The sequence below is a fragment of the Pleurodeles waltl genome, chromosome 7 (genome assembly GCF_031143425.1).
Source record: "Pleurodeles waltl isolate 20211129_DDA chromosome 7, aPleWal1.hap1.20221129, whole genome shotgun sequence".
NCBI lineage: Eukaryota > Metazoa > Chordata > Amphibia > Caudata > Salamandridae > Pleurodeles > Pleurodeles waltl.
In genome coordinates this window covers 1403648959-1403664406 of record NC_090446.1, presented here as the reverse complement: position 1 = coordinate 1403664406, position 15448 = coordinate 1403648959, and the positions used below count along the sequence as shown (strand labels likewise).

The 15448-nt window shown below is 40.9% G+C and overlaps 1 pseudogene; it reads right to left on the bottom strand.

The window, feature by feature from the left end:
* Positions 1–6061: 6061 nt before the first annotated feature.
* LOC138247058 (eosinophil peroxidase-like) lies at positions 6062–12772 on the bottom strand (annotated as a pseudogene).
* Between the last annotated feature and the right edge of the window lie 2676 nt (positions 12773–15448).

The following is a 15448-nucleotide window of genomic DNA, read 5'->3' as shown; positions in this document are numbered from 1 at the left end:
CCAGTGTTCCATCACCCCCAAACCAGTTTACTGTAGACGAGGTGCCCTCAGATAAAAGCTGAAAAAGCCCAAGAATTACCTCTGGTAGCCACTGCAGCAGTTTTGCCACTACTGGATGCCTGGCTCCCCAAAGGACAATTTGGAGATAGTCACAATGTACGCCTATGTCTGCTGGACCCTTAGGTGTTAGTTATGACCAGATTCACCACCCAAGAGGGACATCAGCCTCCACCAAAGATGTGTACAGTGACCACTGTGTTGCAAAAGAGTAAAGTATGAATCAGCATCCTTTGGTCCAATGCAAAGAGGACTGTGTGGGACCCCAAGGTCCATAGACAAAATCACCCCACTCCCCTGTGCACAGCATCAGGAAAATCCTTGAGCATCCCTGAGCTGCATTCCTCAGCATCAGGACCACTCCATTATCGTCTATGGTGGTCAACCCGTAAAGTTTGGATCCTGCCCAAAAAATGCTCTGGTGGCCAGGTAACTGTCCAGATTATCCTTTCTGGCCCCCCAGACCTCTTTACTGCCAGACTTGGTTGCCTAACCCGGGCTGGAGTTGTCAAACTAACTTTTACAAACGTTTCAAATGTTTCTGAACTTTTTATTGGCCAATGCTTGATTGCTGTTGATATAAAAGTTATTTATTATTTCTGACATCTGTATCTCCCGGACGCTCCATCAGATTTTGATGAATAAGGTCTCTAAAAGTTTTTTTTTTAATTCTATTTTTATAAATCAGTGTCTTGTTTCTTTAGTGTTGTGTGGTTTTCTTATTCTGTTGTTTGTTGCTTAAATGCTTTACACATTGTTCTTGTGCTAAGCCTTATTCCTCGAATCTACAGCTACCCAGGGTTGAGCTTAAGGTTAAGTAAATGTACCTGACTGGACCCAAGATGGCATATGTGAGTGTTCTACATGGTAGGGCTTCCAAGTCATACCACATAGTACACCCAAATCCTCACAGCCATCAACTGATCCTACCTGTTTCGCCAACTATCGACCAAGACCTTTTTTTCTTCTTCCTATTTAACTGCTAGAAAAGGTGATTAATAGACAACCATGTACATTTTTGGAAAACACCCAGGTATTACACCCTTCACAATCTGGTACTAGGGCAGCACAAGGTACAGAGACAGCTCTTTTGACAGTTACGTATTCCATCAGGTCCTCACTAGACAAGGTCAACACAGCGATTTTGATACAGGTTGATGTGTCTGCCACATTTGACACAAAATCACATGCAGTACTGATTGATCAACTCTATGATGTTGAGGTACATGACCAAGCCTTGGAGTGGTTAAAGGGCTTCCTGAATGGACGAGCTCATGTGGTCTCAATCCCTTTTTTTAAATATAAACCATTTTTTAACATCTGCGGAGTTCCTCTGAGTCCTACGCTCTTTAACAGTTAAATGGCCCCCAATGGTGAATATTATAAGATCAACTGAAATTGAGATTCTTTCATACGCTGGTGATACCCAGGCATCAACTAGCCAAGAAATACAGCTCGCTAAAGTCAAATTGGGAGACTGCATGTGTGCCGTCGCTCCATGAAAGAGACAGAGTTTTCCTCAACTGACTGATGCTAATACGGAGGTTATGTTTTTTTGAAAAGCGATACAAGGTTGGTCAGATGATTGGTGGTTTATGGAATTGGGAGATCACCCCTGTCCTAAGAAGGCAGTAAGAAACCTGGGCTTCATAATGGATCAGAAGCTTTCTATGGAAAATCATGTTAAAGCCACATTTTGTAAAAGTATTGGCATGCTTCAGCTTCTTAGGAAAGTGAGACTAGAAGAAGACGGTGACGCAGGCATTGATAACTAGCTGCATGGATTGTGGCAATGCTTTGATGGTGGGCATGAACTCTTTCTTTATGTGTTGCCTTCAGTAGGTGAAAAACTTGGCAACCCGTTTGGTTTGCTATTTACCTACAGATACCAGAATAAACCCAGTGCTCAATTCTCTACACTAGCACAGGTGCCATTCTACTCTACACCACTCCATCCCACTCTATGCCACTCTACTCTATGCCATTCTACTCCACACCACTCTATTCGACCCTTCTCTACTCTATGCCACTCTACCCTGCGTACAGGTTATTGGTGAATTAACTGTAACAGGAATATGTTTCCTAAATTACTTATTCTGATGATGATCCACCATACTAACTGAATTAAGGATCAAAATATCAACTTCAGTGGGTTGCCAATTGCATATTGATATTTGCATACATAATGAACAATTTTGAGGCCTAGATACATACACTTTTGTCTGTGACAGCTCAAGTCAGGACCACAAAAACACATAAAGCTAGCCTTTGGATTAGCCTCCCTCAGCCTTCAATTGTTAAAGACTGCCCCTTCCAGCTATTGCTTGGATAGAGATTAATTAACATTTTACTTAATCTCTTTGGAGTAATTTGTTCTCACTATCATGCCATTGGCTGTTAGGTATATTATTATACCTAAGGAGGACTCAGTGAATTGATGGGATAGAGTCAATCAGAATGGTGGAGGGGCATTGTTCTTAGGAGCAGCAGAAAGGTGGCTGTCCTGTGATGCAGCTTCATCTCTCTATTCTCATTCAGCAACCTGTAACTCATTGAATGGGATAGAGGCATGAGGTCTCCAAGGATCCGCCTGGCTGCTGATGGGGCTGTAGATGAGGGTGTTACTGGGGCAAAACAGGGTGTCGGAATACACCTCCTCTTGAAATAGCAGCATCTCAGTGGGCAGGTATCCTTCATGGTCTAAAGTTGTGCACACAATTTGGCATCTGCTGTGGCTCCTCCTACATGTGCTCCCAACTGCTGAAGAAGAGAGGCACTGCAGTGTACTCCCCGAGGAAGGGAAAATTAGACACTACAGTATCAGAGAGCACAACCTTTATCCCAATTCAACTTCAGGAGCCCATGGTTCCATTGCGTGCGAGAGTGGTGGCGCAAGTGTCACAAGGGAAAGACACTGCATTGTATGTGGAAGTGCCATATCTAAATGTATAACATAGGAAGCAGCATTTGCATCAAAAACACAAAGGGGCATATTTAAGAGCCCCTAGCGCCACTGGAGCGTCACTTTATGTGACGCTCCAGTGGTACCAACCTCTGCTCCATATTTACAAGGAGGTGTAATGCCACTTTCTGTGGTGTTATGCCTCCTTATAAATATGGGCCCCCCGATGCAGTTTTCGGGGGGGTGAAATGGGTGTTGCTGTAGGCGTGCCACAGCAATACCCATTGCATTTTGACGCTACGTCAGATTTACGAGATTTCGTAAACCTGAAGCAGCACCAAAATCTAACGCCACCCCTAACGAGGAGGAATACTTTTATTCCTCCTAGTTTTTAGCTTTTTCTATGCGTGCTGCATTCTGCAGCATGCATAGAAACAGCAAAATGCCAGAAATGATTGTTTATGTGCCGGAAGGTGTCCTTTCCCACACATAAACAATCATTTGAAAATTACGCTTTGGCACTTCTGTGTGTGCTGCATTCTGATTACAAGCACATTAGTGATTGTTTATGTGCTGGAAGGGAAACCTTCCTTCAAATAAACAATCACATTCCTCAATGCAGACATCCTTGCATGATGGTGCAAGGATGCCTGCGTTGGTGCTGGCAGCTAAATTTAGCACCAGCGCAGGGGACAACATAGGGGTGCACCGTATTCAATTAAATATGGCACATCCCTGCGTTGTGAAAATGACGAAGCGTGGCACTACCAATTTTGGTGCAGCATCGCACTCTGTCATTTCCCTTAAATATGGACCTAAGAGAGTCAAAGAGGATTTATCAGGTGCTTTTTCTGTCTTTGCTGCAATCTGGCCTATCACAACTGCCTATCCACCCCCGGCGCCCATTCTAGTGGAATGGTCTGACATTCATCTACTAAAGGTGTAGCTGGGGGGTAAACTCTCAGATTAAAACAGACTAAAGTCCACCACATGACGTTCCTGAACTCTGAAGGCTTATCCCAGCCTGGGTAATTTCACCTTGCTTATTTGAGACAGAAAACATGTTGGTAATTTTATAAATGGATTGGATGAAAATATGACAGTCTCTTTAAAATGTCACTAATTTTTAATGGTTTATGTACTATAATATAAGACACTTGTTCTGTCCAAAAAAAACATGTAACTTGTCTTGGCATACTACAAGGCAAACCCTCCAGGGCTGAAGTTCTTAAATTGTACCAACTTTATCACCAGTTGTCCAAACTTTGGAAGGGATACCTTGTACTCATAGCTACCAAAGTGATGAGAGTTGATTTGGTGTCTTTAAGAAGCACTTATTTTAGTTTGAAAATCTTTATTGCATATGTTAAAAAAGAAGCAATTACTATATACAATTAAGTAAGAATGGTCAACTGGGCATGATTGCACAATGCAAACAATACATTTATACAGTTTATTCATATCTCAACTTTTCATTTATATATAAAGTTATGTTTTACCGTAACCTTTATGTAGTCAAGTACTGTTTGTTTATTTCAATTAAAAACAATCATAAATACTAAATGGCAAACATCAATGTGAATATTTTCAAATACTTCAAAAACTATTGATTGCAAACTACAAGTCTCTAGTAATCTTACTATCTCATGGAGCACTAGTTCTCACATTTCTTAGAAAATGGTTTAACAAAGTGTAAATTTTAGTTTAAAACATTTTGGAAGGTCAAATAGCAGAGAGGAGTTTCTTGCATGTACCTATATGGTTAAGATGTAAACTTTTCATTTATTATAGACAACAACTAAGTAAATTAACATTGATAATGGAAGTGTTTTGTTGAACCCGTTACAACTAATCTCATCTGCAGACCTACCACAAAGAGCCATTATCTATAACATAATTAGCTGCCTCATGATCTATTCTCAACATATGACAAAGAATTTCACAGGTACTGTATAAAAATATAATGAAAACTTAAACTAGACATTCATCTTCCGCATGAAACTCAATACTGGTTCACACTCTTCCTTAACTCAAAAAAAATGTAAGATGGTTATAAAAGTGTGTGTGTGTGTGTGAGAGACTATCTAGTCATCAGATGGATGTCTTCCACTTTCCAAAGTTCATGTATTTAGTACTACTGACTTTGGAAAAAGTAACAAGAATGCCTTTTTGAATAGAGGCCACATTTCCTCCATTGGTTTCCTGCCCAAAGGAGTGCAAACTTTATTATATTACATTTTCCACAAGGCCAAATGCTAACACTCCCATGATTTCTTGCCTGTTAAGGTTAGGTGGCACCTTCAAGGCCTTAAGGTCTGCCTTCAGATATTCCAGTGCTGTTTTACTGAGAGCATCTAAACCCAGAGTTTTAACATCCAGCAGCAAACTGTTCTCTGTGGACATAACCAAGGTGTATTGTTATGTACTGGCTACTTTTTCATAGCATCAAAAAGCTCCAAATTGTGAGTGTTCTAATAACAAATAATAACATATCCTACTCTGTCAAGCACTGAAGAACTGTGGTACCAAGTACAATATGGATATAATTTGTATTATACAATGCTAAATTAACTCAGTTTTGACTTGCGAGCCCTATTCAATGTGTCAAAACAAAGCCACTTACCCATAAACAAAATGAAACATTTGTTAACCTTATGTTACATGCATCCAATGTAGCTAAATGCCTCTTCTTCTTGAGGTTTGCATTATATGCCCATTCTTCACTTTAAAAAAAAATTAAGAATAGATTGTGGACATGGCGGCTTCAAGACCCAAATAAGAGCTTTTTAGAAGTTGTGACTATTTATCTTCTTGGCATGTCATGAATAGAAATGAAACAGTCAATTAAATTTGAAGCACAGACTTTTACTGCAAGCTTTACAAACCGGGCACTCATCATAGTTGTTCACTTTAATAGTGCTAATAGTAAGGAGTGATACTTAAACAGTCATGACACGAAATAAAAAAACAATTCTAGGAAAATATCCTGCAATTTTATTGTGATTCCCACTACTTATTTCAAGAAAACATTTTTAAGTCAATGTACAATAAGAGAAGAGATGACTTTTGAAGACGGAAATTACCAATGGCTATACCCAACTATTAGTGATATCCTTCTCTCCATGGTGACAGGTTCAATTGGCTTATTCTGTCACATCTTATGAAGTCTTTGGGGTACTCGTTGGCCCTGAAAACATCCTTTGGCACATGTGTGATCCCGGTGTTAGCACAGATAATTTGAGAGAGGGAGACATGTCCCAAAGCAATGCGTTGCCAGTTGGTGAATACACCAAGGTTCTGCCATCAAAATCTAGAGGACATAAATAAAGAAATGCACGCATTAACCCTCTTTCGACAAAGGTAAATAATTCACCTCTATGACTGTGTCAAGTGAACTCCAGAATACATTACAGATTTCTAGCATGAACAATTAATAATGTATTTCACTTAGATCAACCCTCTTTTAAAAAGGATTCATTTGACTGTACAGCCTCTAAAGTGTAGACCCCTATTTTAGTTGAATGATGTTTCCATTCTGAGCCCAGTTTTAAAACAAAAGAAAATATTTTTCCAAGTTCAGATTCCCCTATTTATCTATTGGAAGACTAACCCCAGGAAAAGCCCGCAGCCACCTTTTTTTATGACAGGCAGATTGTAAGAAATACCAGATCTCCATGGTGTATGCTCATGTGTTTGCTACCAAAAAAATCTGGTTTATGACCACTCCTTGATCCTAAAGGCTGATGAACAGGGTCCACACTCAATATGCTTTGTTTAAAAATGGATTATCCCTCTATTCAGCAGAATGTAGGCTTCTTCTGTCCAGGACTTTGGCCATATTGTATGCATTTCAACATTCTGTGTCCAGATTTAAAGTTAGGAAGACCATATTAAGGGCTGTAGGGATGTTTTTGATGATCATTCTAGCCACAGCTGCAGACAGAAGAACAGATCCTATTTTGAACCGAAGCTTCTGATCACAATCAGCCTGGCTCTCTGGTTCTAGTCCAAAAAATCAAACAATGCTGTCAATGAGATACACACTTTCCAACAAAATATGCAGGTTCTTGGGCACATAAGAGCCACCAGTTTTCGAAATAACATGCCTTAAAGATAGATTTTCTGACTCTATAGCTGACTATGTGTGAATATAATGTACCTTTAGTGTTGTTTGTGTGTACATGTATGATTTATGTGTTGTATGTGTGCATGTTTCTTGTGTGTCTACAATTTCTTCATGGATGTATTACTATATATTTTCTACCTGCCTGCTCATGGATATGACTATGTGTGTGGTGTTGTCAGCATATGTGCATGCAATACTTAAGAGTTAGACTCATTGGCTTTCTCAGTTATTATTTCTATCGGTCACTAACTCCACCCACAAACACCCGCCGGCAAGATTTTTTGGGCCCGAAATAAACAATAAAGGGCAGACACAATCTGTAATACTGGCTGTAGCATTGAATGCAACCCCAGTGGTGTTGCAAGCGGTCGCGTGGGGGCTGGACTGTGCATCAACCCTTTGCCTGTGAGGGCTGCTGTTTTATCAGGTGCGAATCCACACCTGATAAAGCCTCCTTTGTGTTATCTCACCAGTAATTATGGACACGAGAACAAAGTACAACTCGTATCTTTTTGGAGCAGTCCACCGCCTAGGGATACTACTCAGCAGAGACATAATGAAGGGTTATACTGTAAACCAGTAGTCTTAGGGCCAGATGTAGGAAGCCTTTTGCGCGTCGCCAACTGAACTGAACCGAAAAACGCAGTTTGCGACGCGCAAAAGGCCTAACGCGATGCACAACCGCAAATTGCGAGTCGGTACCGACTCGCAATTTGAGGCTGCGACTCGCAAATAGGAAGGGGTGTTCCCTTCCTATTTGCGACCGCATCGCCATGCTGAGTTGCTTTGTGACCGGGAATGCCATCGCAAACCAACTCGCAGTTACCATCCACTTGAAGTGGATGGTAACTCATTCGCAAAATGGAAGGGGTCCCCATGGGACCCCTTCCCCTTTGTGAATGCCAAAAAATATATTTTTTCAGAGCAGGCAGTGGTCCTATGGAATGGTTTCGGAAGTTTTTCTTTTTGCAGCTCGTTTTCCTTTAAGGAAAATGGGCTGCAAAAAGAAAAAAAAAACTGCTTTATTAAAAAAGCAGTCACAGACATGGTGGTCTGCTGTCTCCAGCAGGCCACCATCCCTGTGAGTGCATGGACTCGCTATGGGGTCGCAAACTGCGACCCACCTCATTAATATTCATGAGGTGGGTCTTTGCGACCCCATAGCGAGTCGCAGAAGGTGTCTGAGACACCTTTCTGCATGCACTTTTGTGAGTTGCAATTTGCGAGTCGCTATGACTTGCAAATTGCAAGTCGCAATTTTATACCTACCTACATCTGGCCCTTAGTGATGTAATGATAACAGTAGTGCTGACAAATACTTGAAACAGAAATCTTTACACAATATGTGCCCTCATTCAAAAGTTAACTTTAAAATAGTTAATCTTACTACTAATACTGAATTGATTTGACCATCCGGAATCGAGGAGGCCCTATCCCTCCTGGGACAGGTGTACTACTGAGCGTGGAGAACAGGCAGAATCAGAAACTGCAAGGAAGCTGTGCATTTGGCTAATATTAAAGATGGCCCTTGCATTATATTAAAGAGCAGTGCAAGGTAGTGCAGCACTTCAAGCAGAATAGAATTTTGACAGTTGAAGCGCTCCTAATGCATCTACTAAAGGAAATGTTTGCATCTATTTCTAGTAATTTGACATTTTTATCTCACCTTCTAGTGAGCAATGGCAATTGCATATTTCTTAAATACTTTAATGGATTTGAGATACACTCTAAGGGCCAGATGTAGCAAAGGTTTTTACCCATTCTGTGTCTATGGGAAAAAGTGTTTGTACATATGGCCCTAAGTCTCACACTAGAGTTTTATATTTATAATTACCTGTCTCCATTGCGAATTTTCTTAAACTGCCTTCCTAAAATGCAGGATAAGAGGGGCCCGATTCTTCCATTCTTGAAAAAGGGTTCTGCGAATCCTCCAAGCCAAATGTCAATATTTTCAGGTGTATTGTACAATTCAAGAAGCCTTCTGGCAAGTTGTGTGTTTTTTAGGACCATGGCAAGCTCTTGCAGGTTACTAGGGGCCGGAAGATTGCAGAACCTTCTCCAAAAGTTATAACCTGAAAAAAAAAAACATATTGATATCATGGCAGAAGCACAACCATCTTATTAACCTGTTAAAGATTTTTGACATGCTCATCCTCCTTCCAAACAGGATCATTTCTTACCAGGAAGGCTACCTCCTTAGTTTAGTATCCCCACGTTTTCTCTCCTATTTCATGGAATACTTTTCAAAAAGATCATCCCATGTTTTGTACAGATCTGCAGGGCATGCTTCAATACTTGTGTCAAACAAGCTAATTTCTTTCCTTATTGATTTTAGAAATAGGCACCGATGTTGGCCTTACAAATTAAATTCTGCCCTTTGTGCAAACAGGAGTTTTATCAGGGATTGATATTTTAGATCAGGAAATTATTACATCATGGGGTGTTTTATGGATGTGACCATTACTGTCCCCATGCAGTTTTCTCCTGAGAAGTTGTGGCAGATTGAACGGGACAAATTGCATTGTGGAAAAAGGCCAGGGAAAAGGCCAAACATGCAGAGTTTGGTGCAATAACTGCCTCATCTGCATCTTATGTTCTAGTTCAGGGATAAAGCTTGGAACAAGGGCATTTACCACACTCGGTAAATATGTCACCAACTAGTATAGGAGTTTACCATGTACAGTAAAAACACTCCCTTTCTACACAAGTAGAATTCAGGGCATCAGAATAACAAATATATAGTTTTTCAGTTCAATTTTGGATGTTATCACGTTTGGACATGGACTTTCACAGAGAATACTGTTTCTCACTTTGCATGCAAATTTTGAGTTGTTTGATGGTGCTTTATGATGTAGCACAAGATCATCAAAGGTGAAAAGATTGAGGCCCAGATTTACTAAGGCTTTCCACCAGTACAAGGTGGAGCATGGTATTTACAGTCCAATATAAAAGATGTTTTTACAATGGAAAGGTCCCCTTTCCTTAGTGCAAAATCCACTTTGAGTAGCTTTGCGCTGCTTTGTGCTTTGTGTCAAGAGGGTGTTACTGGGGTGGATACTGACAGACCTCACTTTTTTTGACACTCTGGCAGTACAAACCTCTCAACCTTTGGGTGGCTTTGCATGGCCTCATAGATATGGAGTAAGGCAATGCAGCCCAAGTTGCTGTGTTGTCTTACTATGCACCAGGGGGCGTTCCATAGGCGTTGTGGGGGCTTTACCCAAGCAACACCCATGGATTTTGACGCTGTCCCAGATTTCCTTAATGACGTAAGCCTAGGGCAGGGGCAAAACCTTACACCTTCCCAGGGGTGGTTCAATGAGGAGAAATGTTTTTATTTCTCCTCTTTTTTTCCTCTTTCCATGTGTGCTACATTCTGCAGAGCACGCGGAAAGAGGAAAAAACCTCACAGGATTGTTTTTGTGCAAGAAGGTGCCCCCTCCTGCTCAAAAAGTAATCCTGCATGCAATGCAGACACTCTTGCACCATGGTGCAAGGGTGCCTGCATTGGTGCTAGGCAGCAAATTGTATGCCGGCGAGGGGAGAAAGGAGAGCAATGCACCGTATTTCTTAAATAGGGTGCATTGCTGCCTATTTACATTGGTGTAGGACAGTGCAGCAAGAAGAATTGTAGCGCTGCACTACGCTGATTGCCCATAAATATTGGCCTTTTTATGAGGAAATGCAGGCCTGATGTGGATTCTTCAGGCAAACATTTTTATCTGGACTTGTTACCCATTATTTTTACTTCTGGTCCAATAACCAACTATCAAAAGGAACTTTCAGGATCAGCTGCCAAAGCCTTTCAAATGCAAACCAGCTGCAACATTCAAAATATTTTGAAGGGCAGATTTCTTGTACAAGATGTGGCACAATCTTTGCAGTAATCTGAATATGAAGAAACAATGTGCTACTACTTCATGAATGGCTGGAGATGTTTCTATAAAGAGGTTACTTTGTTTCTGGCATTATATGTTAACACCTTCTTTTAAGCCAAACTCGTCCACTTTTAATCCAACAGACTGAACCCCAGAACACTCAAATGGATCTCGAGGACCATTTTACATCTGCAGTAACCACCGAATTGATCTTTGTTGTGCATTCAATACCGTGCACTAGTTTTCCATACTTTTTCTGTAGCTCATACTATATATTAAATGCCAGCCATAAAGTAGGTTAGGTATTAAAGAACAGCCTCAATGTGTCTGTAATAAAAAAGTAATTCTTTTCTATGGAAATCCAAGTAAATGAAACATGTACAACTTCTTTAAGAATGCTGTCCATTACAAGATCATGCATATCCATATGTAATTGACAACTCCATGCTTGAAACTCCTGCTAAACATAACTTGTCATAATCCATTCAAGCTTCAGTCTGGGTCTCGTCCCTGACCTAATGAGCTTGCTGCTAACACACCAATTAGAACCAGTGACACCACATTAAAGCAACACTCCACATGGAGCCCAGATGATTTTCACACCAGTGCCACAACTTTTATACCAATCTACTAGTGCAAAATGAATACAAGCTTTGCACTGATCATTGGTTACAAATGCTGCTTTTTTCAAGTTGGTACTTCTGTGAAGTTTTTGGCAAGTAAAGATGGATACCGAGTTGAGTGATTTTCGAAAGTATTAAGGAAAATGTGAAACACATATATCAGGATACGTCTGTGAATGAAAGAATTGATTGAGATTTGAATAAAAATCTCTTCATCCCTTCAACAAACAGACATTCCTCATTAACGTATGGGACGTTGGTTTTACATGGCATTATTTGACTACTCTCCGAACCTGTCATTATGTTTTGATGAACCTGTTTATGTACTGTGTGTATATTGTATATTATATATTTTGAAACACAAAGATATAGGGCTTTGGCATACTTTGACTCTGATAAATTTCTCAATAAATACAATTCATTGACAATTATATAAATATTTTCCTGTCAATACATAGTGGCCACAGACTCTCTTCCTGTAATCTGGAATTTTAAGATGTGAAACCCCCTCAACTATTTATGAGCTAAACCTCATCATGTCAATGTTTTAAAAAAACACACAACGGTTATACACATGTTCAACGAGCTTGTCCTCCCGCCTGTTTCCAGAAAAGCCTTTGATGGAAAACTTTCCTTAACAAAAAAGCGGGATAAGGGAAGAAAAGGTGAGATAGCATAAGACATTTCCTCTTCTCCAGCCAAAAAAGATGCACAAAACATTGATGAAAAAACTCGCAGGAAAGTGAGTAATATAGTATGTTCACAAAGCTCCACAGCAAATAGCTTTGTAGAAAATTCTGACGGAGAGATACAATATTTTTTAATTAGCCCATTGATTATGTTGATTGGCATGGTATGCTATTGACTGTTTGCGCATGAAGTTTCTATACATGATCATTGGGTCGTACTTTAATAAGCTTGGTTTGTATTGTCTTATTGGAGAACTGATGATCTTATTACCGCAGAGCCTGTGATCTCTCCCGCGCTGCATATTGCAAGAAGCCAAGTCAATTCCTGGTGCTGGGGGTGTTTCAAAGAGCCTCTCCCGCAGCTCGTCACTGAGCATCTTGTCCTGTAGATTTAGCTTTGCTTCATTTGCTAACAGGTCACGGAGCAGAGGGTCAATACCTCCTGCAAAGACAACAGACAATGAGCAGAGGGTCAATACCTCCCAAAATGGCAACATACAATAAGCAGGGGGTCAATACCTCCTGCAAAAACAACAGACAAAGAGCAGGGGGTCAATACCTCCTGCAAAGAAAAGAGACAATGAGCAGAGGGTCAATACCTCCTCCAAAAGCAGCAGACAATGAGCAGGGGGTCAATACTCCTGCAAAGACAATGAACAAAACATACGTCTAAGCATCACTGAACTTCTAATCAGAGCTGAGCAAATATAATGTAACACACAAGTAGCACAAAAAGAAAGGCCCTTTGCTTTCACTTTGCAAGGTTTAATTTCTATGGTAAAATAAAAGTTCTGTTTTTCTGAATGAATATTTTGGGACATGTGGAGGTGAACAGCAACAGGAAAGATGGACCATGGTTCATTGAGATTCTCTGGCCCATATTTATACTTTTTGACGCACAACTGCGCCAACGCAGTTGTGCGTCTAAAATCTTACCGTCGGCTAACGCCATTCCAACGCGCCATGCGGGCGCCTTATTAATGGAATGACGTTAGCCGGCGCTGCGGACTGGTGTGCGTAAAAAAAAATGACTCACACCAGGCAGCGCCGGCGTATGGGAAAATGGGGGTTGTGCGTCAAAAAACGGTGCACGTCAGGTCTGAGGCAAAATTCAGGTCTCAAACCGGATTTGCGCCATTTCTTTTGACACCCAACCTCCATTGACATGACTCCTGTCTTAGCAAAGACAGGAGTCATGCCCCCTTGCCCAATGGCCATGCCCAGGGGACTTATGTCCCCTGGGCATGGCCATTTGGCATAGTGGCATGTAGGGGGGCCCAAATCAGGCCCCCCTATGCCACAAAAAAAATCGGAAAAAAATACTTACCTGAACTTACCTTTACTTCCCTGGGATGGGTCCCTCCATCCTTGGGTGTCCTCCTGGGGTGGGCAAGGGTGGCAGGGGGTGTCCCTTGGGGCAGGGGAGGGCACCTCTGGGCTCCTTCCGAGCCCACAGGTCCCTTAACGCCTGCCCTGACCCAGGCATTAAAAAACGGCGCCCATCAGGCTGTGCGCCGTTTTTTAAGGCCTGCCCCCTCCTGTGCGTCAAAATGACGTCAGAGTATAAATAAGGGGCACAGGCCTTAAAGTCATTTTTTGGAAGGGAACGCCTACCTTGCATATAATTAACGCAAGGCTGGTTCCCCCTTCCAAAAAATGACGCACATGGTGGAATTTTGACGCCCGCGGGGTCGGACGTCAAAGTATAAATATGGGGCAGGGTTTGCGCCGATTGTGCGTCAAAAATGTTGACGCACATTCGGCGCAAACAGAGTATAAATATGCCCCTCTGTACCTTGAGCAATGAAGGTTTACTCAAGATCCTTTGAGGGTCCATGTGTGCAAATATTTACTTTTCAGAGACTCTTGTGATCATAGTTGTCCCATCAATGTCCTCTTATGTATTTTTCTAAATACAGATGTATGGTTAGCCTGGCAGTCCTGTACTATTTAAAACTAATTTTACCCAATATTTTATATGGAGAAAATAATTCTCACAAATTCAAGTGTGCAAAAATATAAACGTTAGTAATAAAAGTGTAAAGGTACATACATTGATATTTACTTACTATTAACAATTGAATTGAATACCATGTCAAAAAAGAAACCTCTAAATATGTCAACATGGAATATGCAGCATCCCTGAACCGGATGGCTTTTTTTTCTCACATTTAAGTATACTCTTAAATTCTTAAATATATCTAGGACAGGAGTGTTTATCTTAGGCACAGCAGGACCTGGTCCATGACAATTATTCAGAATAAACACTAATACCCATATTTATGGGGTTCTGAAGCAGGGCAGCGTAGGAGCACCTTCCTACATAAAAACAATGCAGGGAGGCTTTTTCCTCTTTGTATGTGTGCTGCACAACAAAGATATTTCTCCTCTTTACTGGTCCCCTGCGGAGGCATAAAGTTTTGGTGCTTCCCTATTTTTACAAGGTCTTGTAAATCTGTGGATACATCAACATCCATTAGTGTTGCATGGGAACACCCACTGCAATGCCCATGGAATGCCTCCCTTGAGCAGAGTAAGGCAATGCAGCGAATTGCACTGCCTTGCCTTATTACATATCTTTGAGGCCCTTCAAAGTCATGCAAAGTGCGTAATCTCATAAATATGATTTCAAACTTTGCACCGCCATTGTGTCACAAAAAGTGATGCAACAGCGGTGTTAGTGGCTTGTAAATATACCCCTAAATATGTATATAAGTTCTACTTGGAGTCATTGAATAAAATTTTATCTGAGTTGGAGATCCTAAAGTATGAATCATATCTCTCGTGTCAGGACCTATTTTGGATAATCTTGGTCTGAGATCTTGAATAAGCCTTCCAGTTCACCGTTTTATTGATTTGTACAGATAAACACCTACAGAAAACAATGTGTTCCTTGTTTGCATTTATTTTTAAAAGTGTAAAAACAGAAAATTGGGCATCTTTCAGTGACCCTTCTTGTCGTTGCTCATGACAACTCAGCCTGTCGGATATCAGGCCTTCCGAAAATCTAAATCCCGTTATATCCTATGGGACAGGATATCTGTCACCATTGTGACGGATTGACTTGTCTGCCAACATCTAAGTCAGGCCCAATATCTTGTACTTTATTGTCATGTCAAGTCAGACAAGTGTTGCCAAAGCAATCAAATATAATACATTAAATATGATAGTTG